We start from the raw sequence: 23,902 nt of genomic DNA, 5'->3' as shown, positions 1-23,902 counted from the left end.
GAGCCTTAATGGTCAAGAGAGGGAAGAATTTATCAAGGATGGATTATTAAAAGAAAAGAAATATTGATTCTAATTTATATGCTTGTTTGATAACAACATTTCAGTCTGGAACTCAGATAAAGTGAAATACTAGTGCCAATAATTTTATGGTTTGTCTATGAGTTCAAGGGATGGTCGATAAAAATCATGCATCAAGAGCGAAGAGGTTAGCGGTCAGTGACCTGGGAGAAAAAAATTCTCATTTAAAGAACTATAAAATGGTTTGATGTCTAACGTATCACAAATAGCTCCTTTTTAGCAACAAAACTAAACACATAGCAGCTATTCTGAGTAACATCATTTTAGGCAAGGATTGTGCTTCCACACAACTTTACTTTGGAGTAAATCCCACTGAATTCAATACATGAGCCACTGCTGATGTGCAATAAGCATAAAGATTTAATGGGCTTCATCAGAAATAAATGTTCATGGGATTTCAGCAGAGGCCACAGGGACCCCTTTGGCACCCCAAAGTATACCTTCTAAAAGTTGCTCCCAGTTTGTAAGCAAGGAGAACATAATTAAATACATGACTTGGAACTATTCATATTAACTATATCAAATGCATTTTATCTTACTTGTGAATATAGACAAAACCATTTTTAACTTTTTCTGCCCCATCCACTTGTGGGAATGGGTTCCAGCACACCACTCAGGCCTGTGAAACACTGTGCACATTTAGATTATAGCTTTATATACTTCTTAAATCCCACTGATCTTACTGAAAGCAATGGAAGTATGTTCCACGGAATGATGAGGCTGATAAAGCAGAATCTTTTCATCTTGCATTTTCTACTATTTCATTCTACTTACTGGTTTTATAGATAACTAAACATATGGGGGGAGGGATGAAAAGCTGGCAAATCTATTGGGTTTTTGTCATAATTTATAAACTGCTCAAGCCCACAGAAGAAAACAAAGAAAAAAAAAACTTCCCCAAAGAGGCTAAAATGTCTGAACCCATTATCTGCTAGACAAGTTGTTCTATTCCGAGAAGTAAATTCTAATGGAATGCAGCCTTTCTTGATTTACATCAAACTGAGACGGGTCACTGAAATCATCAACTACATTACAGGAGCACAGCACATAGGTAATCAAAACAAAGCCATCAATCCAGTAAAACAGAAAGCCAGCACGCTTAAAAGGGGCATGGTGCCTACCAGGAATTGTGTGGCGCCTTCTTCCTTATAACTAAAGCCACCAGGATCCACCAACAATTGCCAGGGGATGGCCCTGCTGTCAAAGTCCTGACAGATTACACACTGCTAAATAAAATGGACGTAGAGAAGTGAAGGATCCTAATGAGCGACACACCACAGCTATGAAAGCCAATGACACCCAGAGCACTGATATTTGATAAGACCTATTCAGTAGCTGCCACTTCAAAGGCAGATTCTCCTGAGATGTTTTTAATTCTACATGGCATCTCAAAACCTCGTGCTGAACATCACAGCTTTGTAGAGATGAAAGGAAAACAGCACAAGAGATGTGCTGACAAAGGTGTACAGGGTGTAGAAATATATATATTCTTCAGCACCTTCTGGATCGAAAATATTTGTAGGGCTGAAAGAGCTACAAATCCTGCATCTCTGTCTGATCTAGCCTTAACTACATCAAGGCTGGGTAATTTTCAGTCTGATGGTCCCCTTTCTTTCTGAAGAAACTTCCAAGAAGGAATGTCAAAGAAATCATTCACAAATTTCTTTTATACTGAAATGGAGTGACCTGCCAAATGAAGTGTGACATAACCCATCAAATAGCAGTACATGGATTCCACTAGCATCTATCATTCTCTACTCAAAAATCCATACAAAACATTTTTGTTTTTTTGTTACAGATACATCTCCCCTCTACTCTGCAAAAAGGATAGTCTAGAAAACTGGGCAAAAATAAAGCATGTATTCAGGGTAGTTCTTTTTTTTTTTTAAGTTTTGTTCGTGAAAGTTGTTTAGGGCTTTAAACAAATGGGGATTTTCCGGCTCTAAAAAACATCACTGAAAATGAGATGAAATTGAATCAGAGGCCAATAGCTGTAATACTGTCATGTGTTGAGTGCTTTGGGGCAACTCATGTTCTCACTGATGGACAGATATATCTTTCCTGTAGTTTCTGTCCATCCTATACAATCTGGCAGAGTCAGCATGGTCCATGTCCCATGAGCATGTCATCTGAAGGGATCCAGGAGGTGGGCCTTCTCTATTGTAGCATCTGCCCTGGAATGACATCCCCCCTGTGATTCTTAAGACCCCAGCCCTGCCCTTAATGAGCCCCTTAAAATCTGGGTTTTCCCCAGGCCTTGGGCTGGAGTAGGTGGCAGGCCCCTTGTGAGATGCTTAGTTTGTTGGATTCTGTAGTTATTTTTCCAGATGTTTTCTTATCTTTTGTTTATACTGTATTGTTTTAAATTGTTTTATTTCGTCTGCTGACCAGAGTCAAGATGGAATCCTGTGGCTTATAATACCCAAATGTTCAACTCAAGCACTTAAACACACAAACGTGCAAAAACACAGAGATACATTTTTCATGGCCGGTATATGTTTTAATCAAACAAATCTCCATTTCCTTACCTACCATTCATTTATTAATGCATCCACAAATCACATTCATTTTCATGCATTTCTCGCTACCCTCTCTCCTCTCTGGGACTCAGAACTTTGTAACTGAGTTTGGAAGAACCTTGCATTAAAATCAGAGGATTTTCAAACTGTAACACAGTGGCAGGGGGACAAGGAAGGGGGACAGTTACAGCATAAAAAAAAGAAGATTGGTATTAATGAAATGACTTGTCAGATGCCACCATGCATAGACCACATTTATTCTACCCATGGTTTATGTGTCAGATAGATATATAAATTAGATCTAAAAAAAAATCGTTAACAGACCACTTTTTTTCTTGAAGATTTTGTCCTAGTTTGTATACATCATGCTATGCTATAAATGTAGTTTGTTTGGTTTTAGCTTTGTGTATAGAGTGAACTGTGACTCTGTGGTTTATTCAATTCTGCCAATATGACATATTAAAACTATTATGATGAAGTAAACCATGGTTTGGTGTTAGGGAATACACTCCACCTGTATTTAGTACTGTGCCAAAATTTGATTGTGATTTTTTTTTTAACCATTCTTCTTGAACCATATAGAAAACATCAATCATCCATTTTTGCAGCCTTCTTGACTCCCCGCAATTTAAGTTAAATCCCAAGTGATGATAACATGAGGGAATTTCAACCAAGGGATTTTTTACAGACCAGAATACAACAGCAGGAAGGATGCAGAGTTACAGAAGATGTTTAACAGGAAAAAAGGAACATCAGTGTCCTAGATCATATGCTATGCTCCAGACTACCATCAAAGAAAATTTAAAGAAATTCTAAACAACCTGAAAATGAGGTAGAAAAACAGCAGCCTTTTTCAGAGAGGAAAGCAACATTTGGCAAATTGGGAAACAGATTTCAATGTGGCATTCATTCATTCATTCATTCATTTAAAAGATTTGTTTTAAAATTTAAAAGATTTGTATGATCACTTATCTAAAAACAGAACTCTGGGCGGCTCGCAACAACACTAAAACCCAGAACTGTAAACACCATAAAGCATAAAATCATAAAACCAAAAAAAAAAAAAAACCAGCCCCTCAATCATCCCCTTGGGATGCCCCACAACCATTAATTCATTTTCACTCTAGTGCTTCCAATGTACTGTTACATCTTTTCCTTTAAAACAATTTATCTTAATATTTGCCATTGTCTAGCATTTTATGATTTGGAAAAATAAATGGATATCAGTTACTTAGCTTTTTCTAAATGTATTTGAGAAATATATTTATAAACTAAGTCAATGGGATGGTGTTTTTGAATTCTGCATCCATCTTGTGAATGAGCTGCTTAGAACTTATTGGTGAGGTTGCCAAACTTTGCAGTGATCTAGTTTACATGAAAAAATGATCAGGTTTACTATCTCAGACATATAACAACCTGTGCAATAATTTTATGTTCATCCCAGGAGCAGGTGGCTACTCCTCCTGGATTGGCTTCAGCCTGATAAGAAACCACCTCAAATATGGAGAAGGATTGGAAAACCAGGGAAAAAAAATTCTTGAAAATAGTGGATCTAGATATGGATTCAGATCCCTTTTAAGTAGTTTTATGGATGAATCTGAGCCCTGCCTTTGTCTCCTAAGTTCTGTTTTGTTCTACTTTCATTGTGGATGTGTGTTTCTCTTAGAAGAGTAATCATTGAATAAAGCCTGCAAGATTCACAATATTTTTGGTTTCTCTTATTCCACTGTCTTCAACTCTGAATTAGTTTCTTAACCTCAACCTTCCAATAAAAATATTTGCATTTTCTTCTAGAAGCAATATTCTCATTCTGACAGGGAATTTAGCCTCACATGTATCCCAGCCAGTTTGTGAGGTTACAGAAAGGCAAAAAAATTGACAGCAGGAGGGTTCCCATTCTCTTCCTCTTGAATATAACTGGACAAAAGGGTTTTGGGGGGAGGGGGGTAAAATTGCAGTTGGTGGCAATCTATTAAGCAGGCTCTCTCCAGGAGTGCTGGAGAATGCAACGCAAGGGATTGTGATCTACAACATCCCTGTGTATGTCTATGCAAGTGCGTGCTTTACATAACCATTTGAAAACAGGCAGTCTGATGTTTGATATTAGGCCTGAACAATGCAACTGGACATCATCTTGACAAGACACTTTGACAGAACACTGTGGATTCCACGTTACTTTGCTTTGTGTTACCTCATGTCTCTTCTATAACTAGAACAGGATTCTTCACACGTCCAACACATGTGCAAAATCCTGTTTTGGAAATTAGAAGTATCAGCTGAGAAAGACCCTAAGGCAATACAAAGCATAGCAATGCATCTGTTTCATTTTTAGAAGGGGGATTGCTCTGAAAGGAGGCTCTGCCTGAACATTTGTTGTAGTGAATTACTTCTTTGAAGCTCTGCACAGACATACTAAATATGTAACCTCCAAACCAAATTGTTCAGTCAACAGAGCATCCTTAACTCTCCACTGGCACCAGTTATGTGGAGGAGCAATAACTGTCTCCGTGAAAAAATGTTTGATTTTGAAAGTAAAACAACTCTCTGCATGATGGTCATGATTCCCTGGGTGAGGTTTGCTGAATGAAAAAAGAAAGAGTTTAGTTTGTTGATCTGGACTTGGAGTTTTATTCCCCACTTTTCATATCTCGAGCCATTTTTAGCCTAAGTGAACTTACAAAAGGAGAACATGTTATAGCAAGAGAAGAGTTTAAAATATAAAAGGGAAAAGAAAGACTCTACCGCTTCCATGGAGCATGTCTGAGAGTCCCTAAGTAGTTTTCGACCCTGGCCATAACGTCTGATCTACACCTATCTGGCAATAAAAGTGTCAAATATTTTATGTTATTAAAAACAGAAAGAGAGCAAATGATTCTGCGTGTATCTGGTATTCTCTTTAATTTTATAAATTTGCTTTTCCAGAATCAGGCTCACTCTGCGTAAGTGGGGGATACCAGAACCAGAGGTTCCTGGTAGCAGATGATGTATTCCCAGAGAATCCCCCCCACCCATGAAAAAAAAAAACTCACAGAGTTTTCTCTGTACCTCTTTAACCATCACAGAACCCTGTCTGCCTTTTCCTCTATAGTTCTAATGAGAGAGAGAGAGACAGAGAGACAGAGAGGCTGCAGAACATTCATTTGACATTTGGAATCTTTTCATCTCTAACTTTGGATGGCAACAGAGTTTCTTACTAAATAGAAAGATTTTGACTAAAGTGGATTCAGCACAAGGTGCCAAAGAGCTTTTGATTATAATATTTCAGCAGCATGAGAATCCACAGCAAAGGCTAAAAGGAAATGCAGGTTCTCTGTGGGAGAACAATCTGCAGAATAAAGACTTTTTTACTACCCAGGAGGACTTTACCAAGTTTCAGATGCTGATTTCCCTTACCTCCCTTTTCAGTGCTGGAACATCTCTATTAGTGCCTTTCAGGACAGAATCTCATGCAGGGAATTAAAAGGGCACCACAACTAGAAAAGCAGCATCTATTATATAGATGGCATGCATAACAATCCACCTAATTATAAAGTTACGTTTATCCACATATATTTAGCAGTAAATGGAACACGATAGGAGCCACTTTTAAAGACAGCATCATGGCCTGTAAGCTTAAAACGTATATAGTCTATTTTGGGAATGTGAACTCTTAAACACAGGCCTAATCTCAGGTCTAACATTTATAGAATTAAAACTTATTTTAATGCTTACCTATATTAACTGCTGCACGCTTATAAGCTGTGATGTGGAAGTAGGAATAAAATAAAGCCACTGTTGGAAAAATGATGTGGAAGATCTGCAACTCCAAAATGTACCTGGCAATTTAATTCATTTTTTAGAGGCTGAATTCAGCAAGCTCTTGGATTGCCCATCTGTTCAAACTTCTATAGTGGTTGGGAGAAGCCTTGTCAAGTCAAACCTCCTCATCTCCCAACTTTGGGTGTCTCAGGACAGCTATAAAGGATGACATACTGTGCCTGGCCATAGGTCCAGTCTTGAGTGGTGAGGAGTACCCCATGAAATCTGAGAATAATTGATGCAGAGTGTGTGAGTAGGAAGAAATAAAAATAGCAGATCAAATCATAAAAGGATTTATGGAAATGAGTGCTTATTTTTTGAAAAGAAGACATCTTTATTAGGACACTATGTTTACAAAGAAAGCCTGAATACCTGATCTAGTTGTATTCTAAGAAAAGAATTAAAGGCCGTGCAGTCTGCTAGATCACACAACAGTTCTTGACATGGTATCTGCTGTATAACCAGTGGGAACAAGGGCAGGAGCCAGAAGTGATGACAGTTCTGAGAATATTAGTGGAATCCTGGGATTCTCAAACTGTGTGTTGTGAACCTTGGGGGAGGGAGGGGGCAATCACAAGCAAATCTGAGGACAGTTGCACTCGCTCGTTGCTTTATCTGGACACAGATAATCTTCACCAAGCTGCTGACTCTAGGATCCCATGTGCAGGATGAAGAGATGTACTCACAAGACCCAGCTTCTACAACAGCCCTAGTGTGACCCACCTAGAACTGAGACATCTTGCTTAGTTTCATCTTCCCCTTCTCCTAAGGGCAACTCTTCCTGAGCATGATGTCACACTGGGTTCTGATGGTGAGCCTCATGCTTGCTCCAGCCATTTTGAGCATGTCGGCTTCCTTAGTGAGGCATCATCATCCCACAAGAAGAGGTGCTATGCAAAAATATTAATATTTCATCTTTGCAATGTCTTCTGGCATCCCATATCAATTTACTTTCCACTCAGAGAGGCAGAAAAAGAGGAAGGCTTATGGAAACATCTAGCCAGTAAAGCAAAGGAATAATGAAAAAGTTAAAATAGTGGAGGATATTATTGTGATTTATAAAACATGAAAAGTTAAATTTTAGCCTTCAATCCTCTGAAGTAAAATCATAACGATAACTGAAAATGATACCTATGAATAGATTCAGCTGACAGCAATCCCATATTGAAAAAAAGAGCACATTCATGATGCACTAGTAAAAATGGTTTTATTACTTTTTTAGATTCTAATTTTGTGGCTACTTTGGGCTATAATAGCCTGAAGTGACAAAGAGCAAGCATGTTTAATATTATAGATCAATGCATTATACAGTGGAATCAGCCTTCAAACCTATCCCTTCCTTTTAAATGGCACCTTCCTAGATCTGAAGTTTTAATTATAAAAGAGGCTGCTATATTAACCATCATGTCCAAGAAGAGTTGTTGTGATCTGGCAACAACAATATCTCTCGGTAGCCTCCCAAGTCAGCAATTGTCAACCTGACAGGCCCTTCAGTTCAGGAACTGTACAGTAGTTGCTTTTTCACAGCATCAGTTCACAGCTAAGGACTAGGTTTTATTGCAAGCAGACTAGCGGCCAAATTAAACAATTGAACAGAAGAACAGATTGAGAAAAAATATCTCAATACATCAGAACTATAGAGGCCCTGCTCTTTTTATGCGTAAAAATGGGCAGAGCTTTGTCATGTGATCATGGCTGCCATCTTGACTTTGTTGATCCCCCTCCATTTTGATGTACTGAGTTCACCCTACGAAAACTTGTCTATTTCTCCAAATACAGGGGCTACATGAGTAGCTTACAGCTGTTTTCAATGCAGCTTCTGCTCCCTTTTCTTTTTTGTGGTAGTAAGAATTAGGCAGAGTTGGAAAATTTGCTGTCTCCCTTAATTGGCTTTCTTGGCACCTATTTTTATCTTGTCTTAAACAATGGAAATGTCATGAAATTTCCTTATGCCCTGCAAAAATAGTGGCAGACTTTTCTGTATGGCATATCATTTGAATTTCTTCGTATTTCTCACTGAACTTTAAGTATTGCTTTATGCTCTCATTTCCAAAGCAGAAAACTGAACTAGCATAAGGTTTTTAAAAAGAAGAAACATACATAATACTTCAAAGCTATTTAATACATGGACATTTCCTGGGGATAAAGGCGTCTCGCTTCGATCAGACACTGAGGAATTATAAAATACTGCTGGATTATCAAGCCCAACCATCCATTTTACTTGCAAATTGTAAATGGAAGCAGAGCAACATATTGGAAAATACTTTTTTTTTTTTCATATTTTGATGGGGGGAAAGAAATAAATGCTGTTATTTATTTTTCAAATCCTTTTTCGGATACTAGCCATTGTCTCTTCAAAAGAGATTCCTTAGCCTTGTAGGATTCTACTTCTCCTGGCCCTCAAAAATTTAATATATGCAATGCTACATGCTATAAAGAGAGACAGTTTGGTGTAGAGGGTAAGGCATCAGGCTAGAAACTGGGAAACCATGAATTCTAGTCCCATCTTAGACACAAACCAAGCTGGGTGACTTTCAGCCAGTCACTCCCTCTCAATCCTAAGAAGGAGGCACTGGCAAGCCACTTCTGAAGATGTTGCCAAGAAAACTGCATGGACTTATCCAGGCAGTCACCAAGAATCAAGACTGCCTCAAAGACACATACACAACACCCTGTGCTATAAAACCTAAACTCTGAACAGCCAAGAAGATGAATGCTCATTTAAGGGCCACCAGCACACATCCATTCCATTTTATTTCAATATTTTCTTCCGTAACGTTTGTCTGTTGTAATCCATAGCCCAATAAACTGAAGAATATGGAGAAGCCTGAAATCCTGACATATCTCTTGAGATTACATTTTATAGGATTGGTTTTCTCATAGTTGAGGGGAAATCACTTCAACTATTGGCCAGATTGTAGATCAGGTTCACTGTGTGTGAGGGTAAGGGCAATTGTCCCCCACAAAAGCCTTGCACCCAAATCTTCAGATAGATGCTTTCAGCATTATGGTAAGCTATTGTTTTAGAGTTGGGTAGGAATCTGCTGCCTGCTATCAGAAAGCTCTAAGTTTGGGATTTTCTGGCTATACTACACTAACACAATAAGTTACAGGATGTGGGAGGGATGAAAATGAGAATGGGGCAATGCAGTTTATAAATAGATTGGCCACAGTGACAGGATGGAAAGTAGCAAATTACTCATTGTTGAACATCCTGAGTCTCCTTGAAGTTGTATAGGGACTCTTTAGTTTTGGCCGAGGCAGCTGTGAGACTGGAAAAGAAGGATGGGTCTCACTATAGCTTTTGTTGGGCCCTTGGTTTTGTGCTATAGTATTTTTTTCTGGGAAGTGGGGAAAACAGACATAACATTTTTTTAAAAAATAATTTTAAAAAAATGTAGATCAAATGTGAGTGTAGAAGCCACAGAGTTCAGTTTGGATTTTGGAAATGTGGACAGTGGCATGACTCAGCTTGGCCCACTCTTGTACCTCCTTGTATCATTGTGACATTGGTCAATATTACATACACAGAGACACACATGGAGACCCAAAGACATACACACACACTGCATCTATCTATCTATCTATCTGGAAAGAATTAGATTAATATGATAAATAAAAATAAAAAATAAAATGTTCAGGCTTATTGTCCTTTCTGAAGGAATAACGTTTACTATATTTCAGTCAAATGGATTTGAGGGTTTTATGAAAATTATTATTATTATTATTATTATTATTATTATTATTATTATTATTATTATTATTATTTTAAACATTTATTGGCAACAACATTTGGATGAAAAACTAAGTGATGCTTGCTAAATATCAGAGAGATAGGGGCAGGAGTTTGTCTGCATAAACAGCCTTTACCATTTCAGAGGTATCAAAAAAAAGATTTGCCTATCTCTCCCTGCACATGATTTAGGGAATATATCTATATTATGATATCTGTTGCAGAAGAATTCTAAAAAACCTGAAAAAAAATCCAAATAAGTTATTCCGTGCTTCCCCCCCCCCCCCCCCCCGCTGTATTCCAAGTTTATTTGGGCAATAAACCTGAATACAACTCTTCCCCAATTAGAGGGCTGTGGGCAATTTGTATGTCTACACTGAAGAGATACATAAATATTCAAAGGCGAGGTGAATGGCTAGGGAATTATGATGGATAATACCATTTGAGCTAATTGCAGTTTCTTTTATAATAGTTCTGATTCATATATATGGAATATTAAACAGGCATTATAATTTAGTTTATAGACTCTTTTGTGCATCACTTTGAAATTTGTCATTTTCACGTGATTCTTCATTAGAGATCTTCTAGACTATTTCTTGTAGTGCTCTGTGTTTCTATCACAAAAAAACAATCATGTTAGGCAGGTGTAATCCATTGAAGGCCCTTGCACCATCCATTTGTTCCTCTGCAGCATAAAGATAAGAACTAATCCTGACTGCAGCAGGAATATTCATCATTTTTTGCATAATACAAAGAGTCCATAATTTCTGTGGAGCCAAATATAAATAGCACTGTTGAAATCTGGCCTTTAATGATTTGCAAGGTCAACTCAGATTGCCGCAGCAGTGCTAAAATCAGAAGCCAAGAGCGTTAGAATGAAACTCTGAACCTTTTGAGGGTATCCCATTATTAGGAGCAACCTGAGTTAATGAAATGAGCTGAGACAAGACAATTAGGCAAATAAGCTAAAATTAAAAACAGTATGAGACGTAATCCATATCTAATTGCTTGATGAAGGCAACAACTGTTTTGGTCTGCACAGAGTTAGAATTTCTGAAACACTAAGAAGTCTTTTGCTAAATGTGCCAAATGAATCTAGCATTTGTTTTGGCTATTTATTAGAAGAAAAAAGAAATTAGCATAGGTGCTTGACAATATGTCACACTACTTAATATTTAATATATTTAATATTTGAATACTTCCCAGACTGTAGTAGGGACAGAGACCTTGGAAGCATTTGCAGGTGACCAATTCAAACTCATCCTCATCTTCTCCCTTCTTTCTCTCTCTCTCTCTCTTACTTCTTTTTCCATGCAACTCCTTAGGTCTGATGCAGTCCTAAAATGGTAGATTGGACAATGCTGCTTCAGACTAAAGGTTATGTCACTTAAAAAAATGCTTTGTGACATTTAAATTCCTCCTACGAATAGAAAACTACGATAGATAAAATGGTCCCTAAAATCATCTTCCCTAATGCACAGGTAGACAACCTTTGGGACACTTTTGGGATTTTGAAAGCAGTTCATTGCATTCTCACAAAATGGTGGGTGGGGGATGGCCAATTGCCAACTACCACTTTTTCTGAAGGAAATCTACTGAAACTATATCCCAATACCTTTTATTTGCTCCTCACTAGATATTCGGTAATACTATCCCATCTTTCATTTGTCTTTTTTTTAACATAGGGCACATTTCCAAACAATGCTGGGGCACTCACCTTTTTTATTTCTAAGAAAGCCTATGGAGTTGATGGAGATGCCAAAGGCATTCTTATCCAGAATTATTATAAAGGAGTCCAGTATTTTATTTTTCAGCACACCAGCTTCCTATTTCATCTTTTAAAAATCAGGTGGTGTGATGGGCTGTGAGGGTGACCTTGGAAGACGGGGGAAAGAGATGCCACCTAGGGAACGATCAGATAAAAGACAAGTCTACAACAGGGTAATGGTCAAAGAAAGAAACTTAGGAAGGATCTGCCCTAACTACTAGTTAACTACTTAACTAACTACTTAGGGAGAGTGGGAGATTTGTGCTTTCAGACTTGCAAGATTATGTTAATGTAGCCTTACAAGAAATTAAAATTACTTCATCTAGTCTTGTTTCCTGTCTGGTTTATCTGGGAGGGCTGAGAGGTGGGTCAAGGAGATAAGTGGGCGCCCACCCACTCATCATGATTATCGGTGCTATTGTTAGATTTCTAGCTTGTCTTTCATCAAAAAGCTCAAGGCAGCATCCATAGCAATTCTTCCTCCAATTTTTCTCCATAACAACCCCGCAAGGTAGGTTGGGCTGAGAGTGTTTAACTACATATCAGCCCTTCTTCCAGACAAGAAGCACAAAACATGAGTATTAACACTACCTTTATTGTAAGGTTGTAACAGAATCTTGCCAGTCTGAAAGCTCTCCCCTTCTTTACTTTTACTTTCCAGAAAACTAGGAAGGGTTCTTTCTCAGATACTTCCCACACTCCTTGTCCTTCTGTGGGCTGAGATACCTTTTGCATGATGTCTAGTCTGCAGCTCTTCCTCCTATCTCCCAAGGTCATTCCCACATATCATTACACTAGGCCAAAGTCACCCAGTGAGCTTCCATGGCTGAGGATACACTTGAACCTGGGTCTTCCAAATCCCTGCATAGCAGTTCAACTACTGTAGCACACTATGGTCCCATTAAGTCCCAAGACATCAGTTGCCCCCCTTGACCTGAAGATTAGAGCTGTTCCCTAAATGTAATGCAGAATGGGGCAATTTGGAGGGGCTTTCAATTCACTTGAGGCAGAACTGACACTTCAATCCTGCCCTGTCCCCAATACAAAATCCCCAAAAGCTGCAAAGGACAAGGTATCACCATGAAAATAGCAGCATAAAACATTTGAGCACTCCCAGGTGTAAGGTGCCATACTGTGGTAGGGAAAGTCAATTTGGTGTAGTGATTTAAGACATCAGGCTAGAAACCAGCAGACTGTGATTTCTAGTCCCACTTTTGGCACAAAGCCAGTTGGGTGACCTTGCCAGTCACTCTCTCTCAGCCCTAGGAACCAGGCAATGGCAAACCACTTCCAAAATCTTGCCAAAAAAACTGCAGGGACTAATCCGGGAATCACCAGGAGACAACAGTGACTTGAAGGCAAAACAATAAAACAACACTGTGATAGGGAGGGAGTTTGCCAGAGTATAGCAATTGGTGATCAACAGGGTTGTTCTTGAATCAAGCTACTGTTGAATTCTGACTACCATCTATCACTCCAGTTACAGTCTTTTGGATGACGAATGAGATCCAAGTGGAGAAGGAGGAAAGTATGTTCATTTGTGCTTACAGTAACACCTCTCTAGGGTAATAACAGCCACAGGAATCTGGTAGAAGCCACAAGGACATGGGCATCATGACATCATAGTACAAAAGATGCACATTACATAATTTCGGTCATTTCCCTCCTCACTCTGCTGCCTGCAGATGTCCATTCTGTTTTGGGAACACAGTGACCAATTTATCTTCTCTTCTTCATTCCTATTCTTGCTTGATAATAAGTTTGTATGGGCAACTTTCCATTCCCATCCCACCTTCTCTTCCTTTCACAATATATTCCAAGCTTTAATTATTTTATTTTTTACTTGTTCTGCCTCCCTTATTAATTTATCTCCCCTAAAATGTGTAATTTATGAGCTTCAATTTTCAACTTCATAAAATATATGTAAATAGTATAGGTGTAAGTGAGTTCTTTTGTTGTTTCTAAGCAGAATCCATAATATCTTTTTGGATGTGATTACAGATGTGTGTATTTGTGTCTGTGTGTGCATGCAGTAGCACTGATGGGGAGATCAAGGATGGAGAGAGCTGGGACGTGTCTCAGTCCAACAACACTTTCCCAAGGATGAACAGAAACATTGTAAACACTGCATATAAGGGCCTACACAAGCAGCTGCTGCAGTTAAAAGATCATTTGAGCTGGAAATCCTATCTAGCTATGTTCTAAATTTTATCTGATTTAAGTAAAAAAGTAAAATTAAAAAACAAAACTGTGGGGACTTTAATAAACTAGATTTTAAAGGAATGTAATGTAATCCCTCTCCTCAGTCAAATTCTGATTTCTATGAATTTGGTGCATTTGAGTCCCTTACAATTGTATCATACTCTACCGTTCCTGAAAATTTATTTTAAAAGTGGTGTTAAGTGTTTTATTTTTTTCACATGCTAGATCATGGAGGAGTGGAGCTCAGTTTCCTTGGTTTGAGATAGCTGGTTTATAGCAAGGCATTTGAGCCAGCTTTGAAGCAATCCAGACAGTCTTAGCACAGCAGTAGTTATGGTGTTTTATCCACAAAGTCCTCATTTTTTAAAATGAGGCCATAAAAAAAAAAAAAAATGAGGCAGTGGTCTTGCATGTTTAGACCCAGTCAAAGCAAGGCAGGCTGATCTATGAGATTTTTGTGCTATACCACAAGGAATGAGCTGATATTTACAAATGGTCTTTCATCTAAAAATCTTCCTGAAGTTCAATAAACAATCACTCCTGATGGAAAGGTTTTGCATACATAGCTCTCTTCTGTTGGGCTAGTTGGCATATGGTAAACAGATGTTAAAAACTGAGGAAGATATCTAAATCCAGCCTGCTGTATAAACTGACATTGTTCAAAGTTCTACCATTTCATTCTCCGTAATGTGTAAAACAGCTCTAGATTTCTTAAGAGCTTTATGAATGGTGATGTATTCTCTAGAACATTGACTCTGTTGTGCCTTGTTTAGGAATGACACAAATGCATGCCCAACAGGCACACCTTCCTCCACACATATACAGTATTGTGGTTTGTTGCTTTTTAAAAAAATCTCACGTTTTATGGAATCTTAACAGAATTTCTTTCCTTAGCATGAACTTGCCTGGCTGCTTGAAGACTGAAATATTCAAGCCAATGAAGCATTGTTGATATCTTTGGGTTTCAGCCTGGAATCCAGGAAATAATAATGATTTATGTCTTATCTTGTCTCACTCTACTGCAACAGATGTCATTATAGCAGATGTCAGACTCATTATGACACAATATGATTTGCCTCAAAATACAATATCAGAAAACATTATCCTGGTAATAAAATAAAAAAAAAGTGTCTGCCATCATTTCCTTCCCCACTCTATTATATGTGTTTGGTGGCCGAGATGTAGGATTTCAACCTTCAGCTGACAGAATAACCTGCTCCATTGTATATTTTGAGTGGAAACTGAAGAAAACAGCAACAAATATGCCAGGTCTGACACTTGAATGGGAGGAGGTAGCACAGGTTCACTTAAAGTTGGGTTGCTTGGCAGCAAACGCAGCTCTGCATGATATAATTACACAGAAAAGATTTTTGTTCAAACAATACAGCTGGTGGGTAGCAATTCCATCAGGAGATTGTTGGTCTCTCCATAAATGCACAGGTATTAACTTTTATGCATGTTTTTAATAAACCTAACTAGACAGTTATTTGCACTTTGCTGCTTTGTGATTTAAAAAAGAAGGTTATGCTGTTGTAGATAAAGAAGCATTAGAAGACCAGATCTAAAGGCATTTCTTTAAGACATTAAGTGATTGACTGGACATTGATAGATATGTTGGCTCCAAAGTCCAAATAAGACAAAAACTTAACCATATGAGAGTCAGTGTGACAAAAGTGCATGATCAGGCACAACTTTGAGAATCCATAACGACCTATGACCATAAGGATTGGACCTTGCGACAGACTTCTGGGGGCCTCACTCTGTAGCATTCCAAAGGTCACTGGAGCTGACTTACTATACTGTGAAGTAAATGATAAAGTAGAAATGTCTATGCTTTCATTTTTTTAAGCCAATACCATTAAATCAGAACATAAAATAACATATCATTGCCTGCTACCTATTACTTCAGAAGACTAGCTCTGAAAAGCTAAAGTTCTATGAGTTTACCTACAAACTTTATGAAATAATTCACTCGCAGTATTAACTAAAATATAAACTTCAGAATTTTGCTTTTATTTGTTCATACCCCAGGAATATGTCATGAATAGCAATGTCGATTATGTAAAATGTAGACATAACCTTGATAATTTCTCTTCATTTTGATTGTCAGTCTTTCCACAAAGCAGAAAGATGAGAGCAGCTCTGGTTCAATGTCATGTATGAACCTATCCTGAGCTACCTCTACTTCAGAGGGCTAGTTTTGACTAGGAATTTTAGTGATCATTGCAAGAAGAATGAAATGCTTATCCAGGCACCACGTAAATGCTTCATGACATGTGCCAAAATGGGGAGGGAGTGGGGTGGAACTGGAGTTCAAGTATAGAAAAGGACATTGGTTATGATCAGCTAGGCATTTCCTCATCTTCTACATTCACTTGCAATCATAGGAATTTATTTTGCAACAATAAAAAGTATGAAGTTGCTCTCATTTCAAACCTTAGCTAACTTTTAAAATGATATAAAGGCTTTTCCTACCTCTTCTCTCTCTCTACCTTTTTGTCTTTTCTGTGTTCTACTTTCAGAGTAAATTAAATTAGCTAGAATACCCAGGAGACATAGAAAACTTCAAAGCTTGTCCACAAATAATGTGTAGAGTAGATACAGCATGAATACCAACAGAACCTGAGATTTAAGTTCAAGCAACCTTTTAAGACAAGAACTTTTTTTTTTTTTTTAATGAATTGAGTTTGTCTCAGAGGCTTGAAACCAGAAGGGAAAACACACACACACACCACACAAATCAAAGGTAAGAATCAAATGAGCTGAGCACTCTTCTTTTTTGTAGTCTTCTGAATTTTCCTGAGCAATTTGATCACCTAGGCTGACTGAGGAATAATAAAGCCCCAAATAATGGAAGATTTGAGTAGGGGGACTGGGCTTTTGAAACATCTAATTAAAAATATAGTTTCATGTGAGGAGAAGGTGATAAAATGGGACTAGGATAAATTTAAGAGGCCTGTTCTCTTAACAAAGCAATGACTCTGAAACTAGCAGGCAGAACCATAATGTCATACTTGCATTGGTGAAAAGAAACACTCAGAGGTATTCATGCATAAAAATTCAAGATGGCCAACCCGACTGTTCAAAGCCCCACCCCTTTTTACATGCATTCTGTGTCAAAAGGGATAGAGTTTCAATTATAAGTTTGCAGGCATGTTCTTGGTTTTTCTGACCATCACCACCCCAGCTTTGAACACTCCACCAAATTTTAACAGTGTGGTTTGCCACTCCATTTCAGCATTAAGATTTGCCACCAAAACCCAGTAGCATGTTTTCCTGCCATCTGGAACATAAAATGTAACAAAGCATTTGTAAAGAACACCATAATTCTATCATCTTTGCACCCTTTCATTTCACATCATTTCACCAATCACTGAGGTCCTGTGCACAAAATAATATTAAGTGGGTCTACCACTATGAAAGCCATTATCTGAGCCTCTGGTTTTGCAGAACAGCTCCAATTCAGGAGCACAGAAAGTTGAGTGTGCCCTTCGAAAAGTCACTGCCGTTCATTTCCTTATTTTCTGTTCAAAAGAACTGTGTATTCCATAAATATCTTTACATAGCATAACATCATATAGAGCCTTTTGTAACATTGGATTATTGTGCTTTTCTAATTAATGGATTATATCATCTATCAAGATACACCTCTTGAAATATCTCTTCAAATTTATAACATAAAATTTCATAAATTCTGGCTTTTATGTTAGCATAGTTTTACACTTAGGACTGGAACAAACCTGATTTAATCTTTAGCAACACGGCATTTTTTGAAGACGAATCTTTATGGAATTGCTGTACCAAATAATTGCTCAAGTTACAGCATTGGAAACAGTTGTGTTTGAAGTCATTTAATCACTATTGAAAAATATTGTCTCCTCTCGAAGCAGATCTTTAGGAAGCTGTGTGGATCTTGACTATGGCTTCTAATGGTGTCTGCATGTCTAAAAGTGAAACAACCTGTTGTTTTCCATATGTCCTGCAAGCCAATAGCATGGAAGTTTAGGATGGAAACTGAAGAACAGAAAATTTAAGCAAGTAAACCAGTGTGAGATGAGAACTCATATGCTCAACCAATGGAAGGCATCTGCTCCAATGCACAGGAAGTCTGCTAATACATTATCCCTGATATTGGTAGTCATGTGGTTTCTGCTTCACCATCATCATTTGTTCTTGTTTTTTTTATTATTATTGTTATTGTTATTGTTACTATTGATTTTGAGTTTTTGGGTAGTTTGGGCTTTGGTGTACATTTTTAACTATTAATTTTTCCCTTTTCTTATCATGGACAGGTGTGTTTGTGTTCTTAGAGAGTCAGAATAGAGGAGGAGGAGGAGGAGGAGATTATTTATAGAAAGGGTGAAGAATTTCAGATACAACTATGGCTCCAATTTTAATATTTTATTATTGACAATTTCTTGATTGGAATTGTTTATTTACTTGGATAAATTGGCTCCTCTTTTGTTTTTTGTTTTATTTTTAATTCATTGTTTTGTTCATTCATCCAGTGTAATGCTTGCATTCAATATTTACTGACCTTGGCTTTCTATCTAGAAGTTTTCTAATTGGAAAGGTTAGACAAATCTTCCTTTTCTTAAAAAGTACTCAGTAAAAATGGTCGCACCCACTCACCCTGAAATAGGTGCCAAGTTTTGCTTTGACGTAGACATCTTATGATATTGTGATTTTGAAAAAAAGTCCACCTACTCACTGCAATGGTAAGGACAGATTTACACATTTACTCTTCCATGATTATATCTGCACCTTTCACTGAAGTGCATGAAGTAAACTCTACACTGTGTTGCCCAAAATACATATCAAGATATATGTGGGTTTCTGGATTGGAGTACCTGACAGGCATATTGTAAAAATGTTGATTTGTCATATATGTATTAATTTTTTATTTCATTTTTAATTTATATAAATTAACATAAATACTGGTTCTACAATTATTAATTTATATCCATTATGATGTGATTATAATGTACATCCAATAATTAATACAATATGGCTATATCTTCAAATAATATTGAAGGAATGTCCAGTTCTTTTCAGTTTGTCCACTGTAATTTCAGCATACTATTGTGAAATATTTTAGTGTTTTCAAATTAAATGTCATTCTAATATTATAACACCTAGGGAGAAAAGCTAAAGAAATCATTCCCACTTCATCAGCTTTCTTCCTTTGATCAGTTAATTGCTTGCATTCTCATAAATATGTCAAAAAGAAGCAGAACAAAAACAAAGCAGAATGGCATTAGATCCGTTCTCTTTTGTTTAGATTTGATCCCAGCATTAGAAAAGTGCTTTGTACTAAAATGCATTTCACCAACCAGAAGTTGCTAGGTGAATGTATTATTTAATGCATTGTTTTCACTTGTATTACAGAGCAGTCTTAACACATTGAGTCCAATCATCAATGTTGGATGCTCCAAAGAATCCCAAGTTTATAAACATCTGATAGCCACTTCTGCTCACCTTCCTTTCCCCAAAGGTTTCCTCCACCCCCACCTAATTCCTTCTCTCTGAACCCAGTTGGGGATAATTAATGTCTATCACACCACAGCTGACATAAATTAGAATCTGGTTTGGGGAGCTTCTAGGCAACTCTAGTATGGCTGCCTTGCTTCCTCCTTTCCTTTCCACTGTTGCAAGGAGTCATCAGAGGTAAGATCTTCTCTTCCAAGGTTGGAATTCTAGACTTTTAGTGGGAACCGCTGATCTATTTTTATAATTCTAGTCCACAGTTTCAGGAACCATAGGTCTGAAGCTTTATTAGGAAATATGTAATTTTTTCCTACATATGTTTATTTTAGAATATTTATTTACTTGTATTATCTGTTTTTGTTATTTCTTATTTATACCTGTTGGATCTAGTACATGAACTAGGAGACAAAGGAGCTTGTTCTAGGAGACTATAGTTAAGGAAAATAAGCATATTTATTCCAGCTTAACTTGTAGTCTGCTTCTTTGTAATCACGTTGTTCTAAACTATGGAAAAGTTAAAGCAATATCTGTCCATATTCATTTTAATCTTCAGCTATCAAGCGAAACAGCCACTCATCCCCTATGGTGCTCATCTTGCAAGGTAAAAAGTAGTTTGTATTAAAAGTCAGTGTGCATATGACTTTCATAACTACCTTGACATATGGAGAGCAAAATATGGGCTTCATCAAAACTGTTTTATGGCATTTTGAATATAGCACAATAACCCAGGCATTCATCAAAACTATACTGTAGAACCTCTACTTGATATAATTGTTCCACTACTGGGTCTCAGTCCCTTGTGACCCATGGATGTGTGCGTGTTTGTGTGTACAAAAGAGACAGAGTATATGATAAGGTTATTTTCAACCATATGTTATATGTATTTAAAAATAATCTTCCCAGTATTATATGCATTTTTTTTCTTTGCAATTGGACCATGTGTAAAATTATGTGAATAATTCAGGCTGCTATTTTTTATATGTAAAGTTTAAATTCAACACATTTTCCAAGTTGCTTTATTTTTAATGCCACATGATGTCAATTCTTAGGAAATAAGCAAAGCATTGTACTCTAAGGTATCTAGCACAAGCAATACGAAATTTTTCTGAAAAATTATTCAGCATTTTCAAGAAATATCTGTCCATCAGAAAAAGAAAAGCATAAAATATCTAAAGACTTTATTAGAAGTTGATCGTACTAGGTTGTTTTGAGATGTATTCATGCTTAAAGTATTCCCACTCAAACCATTAAGTGTTTAATTAGTCACAACTAAAGTAAGTTGCTACCACTTCAATGAATCTCTTCTAAATATAACTAAATCTGGAACCAACATACTTTGTTCACTATCTTCATACAAGTTCTAACTATGTTAATATTAAAAAAGGGAATCAGTCATTTAAGCAATCAACATCTGTTTTTGGGATTTTTAGAGTTGGACCATTAGAAGCTGGACTTGCTCACTAATGGAAAATCCAGATTAATCATGATTGGGTATAGATAACAAAGCAGACAGGCTATGAATTTAGCAACAGTATAACAAGACTCAGAGGATGGTGGTTATTTGTTTTTTTAGTTTCTTACACATATCTACCTTATGTCCTTTTAAAGTTGCAATTTTCAACCTTTTCAGTCCAAATTAGTTATGATCTATAGGGTCCATTCCAAATTTTTCAATAATATATAATCATCTTCCTGTTTTGTTTTGTTTCAGTATAGTGTGATGATCAGATGCAACAGAAGACGGAGCTTCCTCATCTTTAACAATTACAGAGAAGAGCGACCTTTAGGTATGGAGCTTCTCACAACAGAACAAAGAAATCTACACTTAACTGAAATAGCCTCAGCTCACTGATTATATACCAATAATATAAACTCTATTTTTTACACATTCTCTAGGAGAGAAACTTTTTCTTGTTTTAATTGTAATAGATTTTTTTTTTAAAAAAAGCATTTCAATTCTCACACTTGTATCTTTCTTTTTCACTCAGTTATCATGAACACAGCCATTGCATTAAAAAAAGTAAAGGTTTCCTTGAGTCAAGTCTCAACTCTGTTTAGATTTCAGTTAAGACAGCTTCTAGACTTGAGATTTATCATATCATCTCAGTCTATTAAAAGAATTCTAAATTTTCAGTCCAACTTTTCAAATGTTTGCAGTTCCTCTAAGGTTTAGATCATTTCTTTTCCTCCATCTCAAGCGTTTGTGCTGCAATTGTCCATGAACAAGCAAGCATTCACTGTTCTAAGTGCTTCTCTTACTTAGAGAGAATTTGGAGCTAAAAAGTCCTGTAAAGAAAAGATTTGGGGTAGACAGGTTAACACTGAATTACAACCTTTGGAGGTCAGGTGGAGATGCAGAATAGGACCAAAAAAAACACCACCCTATCTTTCTTGATCACTGTATCAATGAGTTATTGGCCTCAAAGTTTAGGCTGAAATGAAAATATGCTTAAATTCATATTTCTCTTTAATAATGTCAGTCTGAATAATTTGCCCCAAAACAATGCATGCTATTTTTAAATAAAGCATCCATGTGATTTTTCTCTGTGACCCACGAGCATGCTTCAAACATGAGCATATACTACATCCTAGCAGAGCTCATTCGGTTCTGAAAATTAAACTAGTTCTCCTTGCCTCCATCGCCTGCTTGTATTTTCTCAATCCCTCTGGAAAATAAAGAGGTTTAGTTCTAAAGTTACTCAGCATTACAATGCTCTACTCTCTTTGAATATGGTAATGCCCCTGATAACAGCAGCACAATAATTAATAGCAGATTTTGTCAATTTTCTGCTTGACAAAATCCTCTCCAAGCTTTACCTACATCTTTTCCCATCATGCAAGATTATATTCTTTCTTTTCCTTTTTTTTAACCCTTTGCATCCCCATTTGATGTTCAAAGACTTTCAGCAGCTCCTTCAGTGGATAATGCAAACCTGAGCTCTGCCTGTTGTTTAAACAACCACTGAATCTGGGGACTATTTTATTGTCTTCAGTAGTTTCTTTCAGGGATCCTACACATCATTTACATCCATCAACATGCAACTGGTTAAGGAAAAATACCAACTGGCACCACATACTGTCCAGACATTATGTGTAGAACTGGAGCAGGAAATTGCAGCTGTTAAGACCCCCTTGTCTAACAAATAATAGGCTTTCAAAAGACATTAAAATCCTGCACCATCTTAGCAGGACTGTCTGTACCACAGCATTCACCTGCCTCCTGGCAACAGAATTACCAGGCTGAACTGTTCTCTTGTGACATCACAATGAGATGTCAGCTTGTCTATAAAGAAAGAATAGAGCATTTGTTTTCTGAGGGATATTCCCTGCATAATGTTGTCGACTCAACGGATTTCCTATCCATCTTCTCCCTACACGCATACTACTAGAATGTTTTAGGAAGATAACTTAAATGCACTGGGTTATCTTCCTCCTCCTTTCTTTTTCACATTGCAGAGCTTCTGGATTTAAAACTACAGGTTATATTATTATTATTATTATTATTATTATTATTATTATTATTATTATTATTATTATTATTATTATTATTATTATTATTATTATTATTATTATTATTATTATTATTTTGGAGGACACATCTCAGTTTGGGTTCCTGCTTAAATGGTCACCTCAACAACAAAAACAAATACGCTCTCCCCCCTCCTCCAAGGCATTTCTGGCCACCGTAGTCTGTCTCCATTTGGCATGAGCTACTCATTCTGCATTCAGCTCTCTAAAAAGGCTTATTAAGGTGGTCTAGAGGGAGGCTGTCAGAAATGGCAGCCTGAATCAAGGGATTTCCCTTCAACTTCCAAATGACATGCTGCGGTGAGAGAATTAAGCAGATGACTAACCAATGCCCTTCTGTCTGCAAATGAAGATGGGATTGCCAACTCGTAAACCAGGGGCTGACACTTGAAGTGGGGGGATGGATTAAACCTCCCTGTGATTGTGCTGCTACTTTCTCATTGCGACTGTTTGTCTGCTCTCAAGTGCCTCTCTTGAAAGCCTTCGCACTTCTCTGAGACTTGTTTGCCGAAACCCTCAGCACAGCTTCAGCTGTAAACATTTATAGGCAGAGAAGCACCATCTCTGACACTGGCTGGGAATAGTTGGCTTTTAGGTATTTAATTAAAACATGAAGCATGGGGTGGGAGGAGAGGAAAACCTTTGTGTCAACATGCGGGTGGATCTGCTTGACAGCCACTGAGGTTTGCTAGCATAAAGCTTCCCTGCAAATGTTTTCTTCATGCTTCCCTCGTCCTGATCCCCCCCCACTTCTTTTTATAAGAGCTGCAATAATTTGAGCTTCACTCT

This window comes from Python bivittatus, unplaced genomic scaffold (assembly GCF_059951505.1).
Source record: "Python bivittatus isolate LINGU-HERP-01145 unplaced genomic scaffold, Pbiv_v1 ctg000610_np1212, whole genome shotgun sequence".
NCBI lineage: Eukaryota > Metazoa > Chordata > Lepidosauria > Squamata > Pythonidae > Python > Python bivittatus.
The sequence above is the reverse complement of the archived record's forward strand: the minus strand, read 5'-3'. Positions refer to the sequence as shown.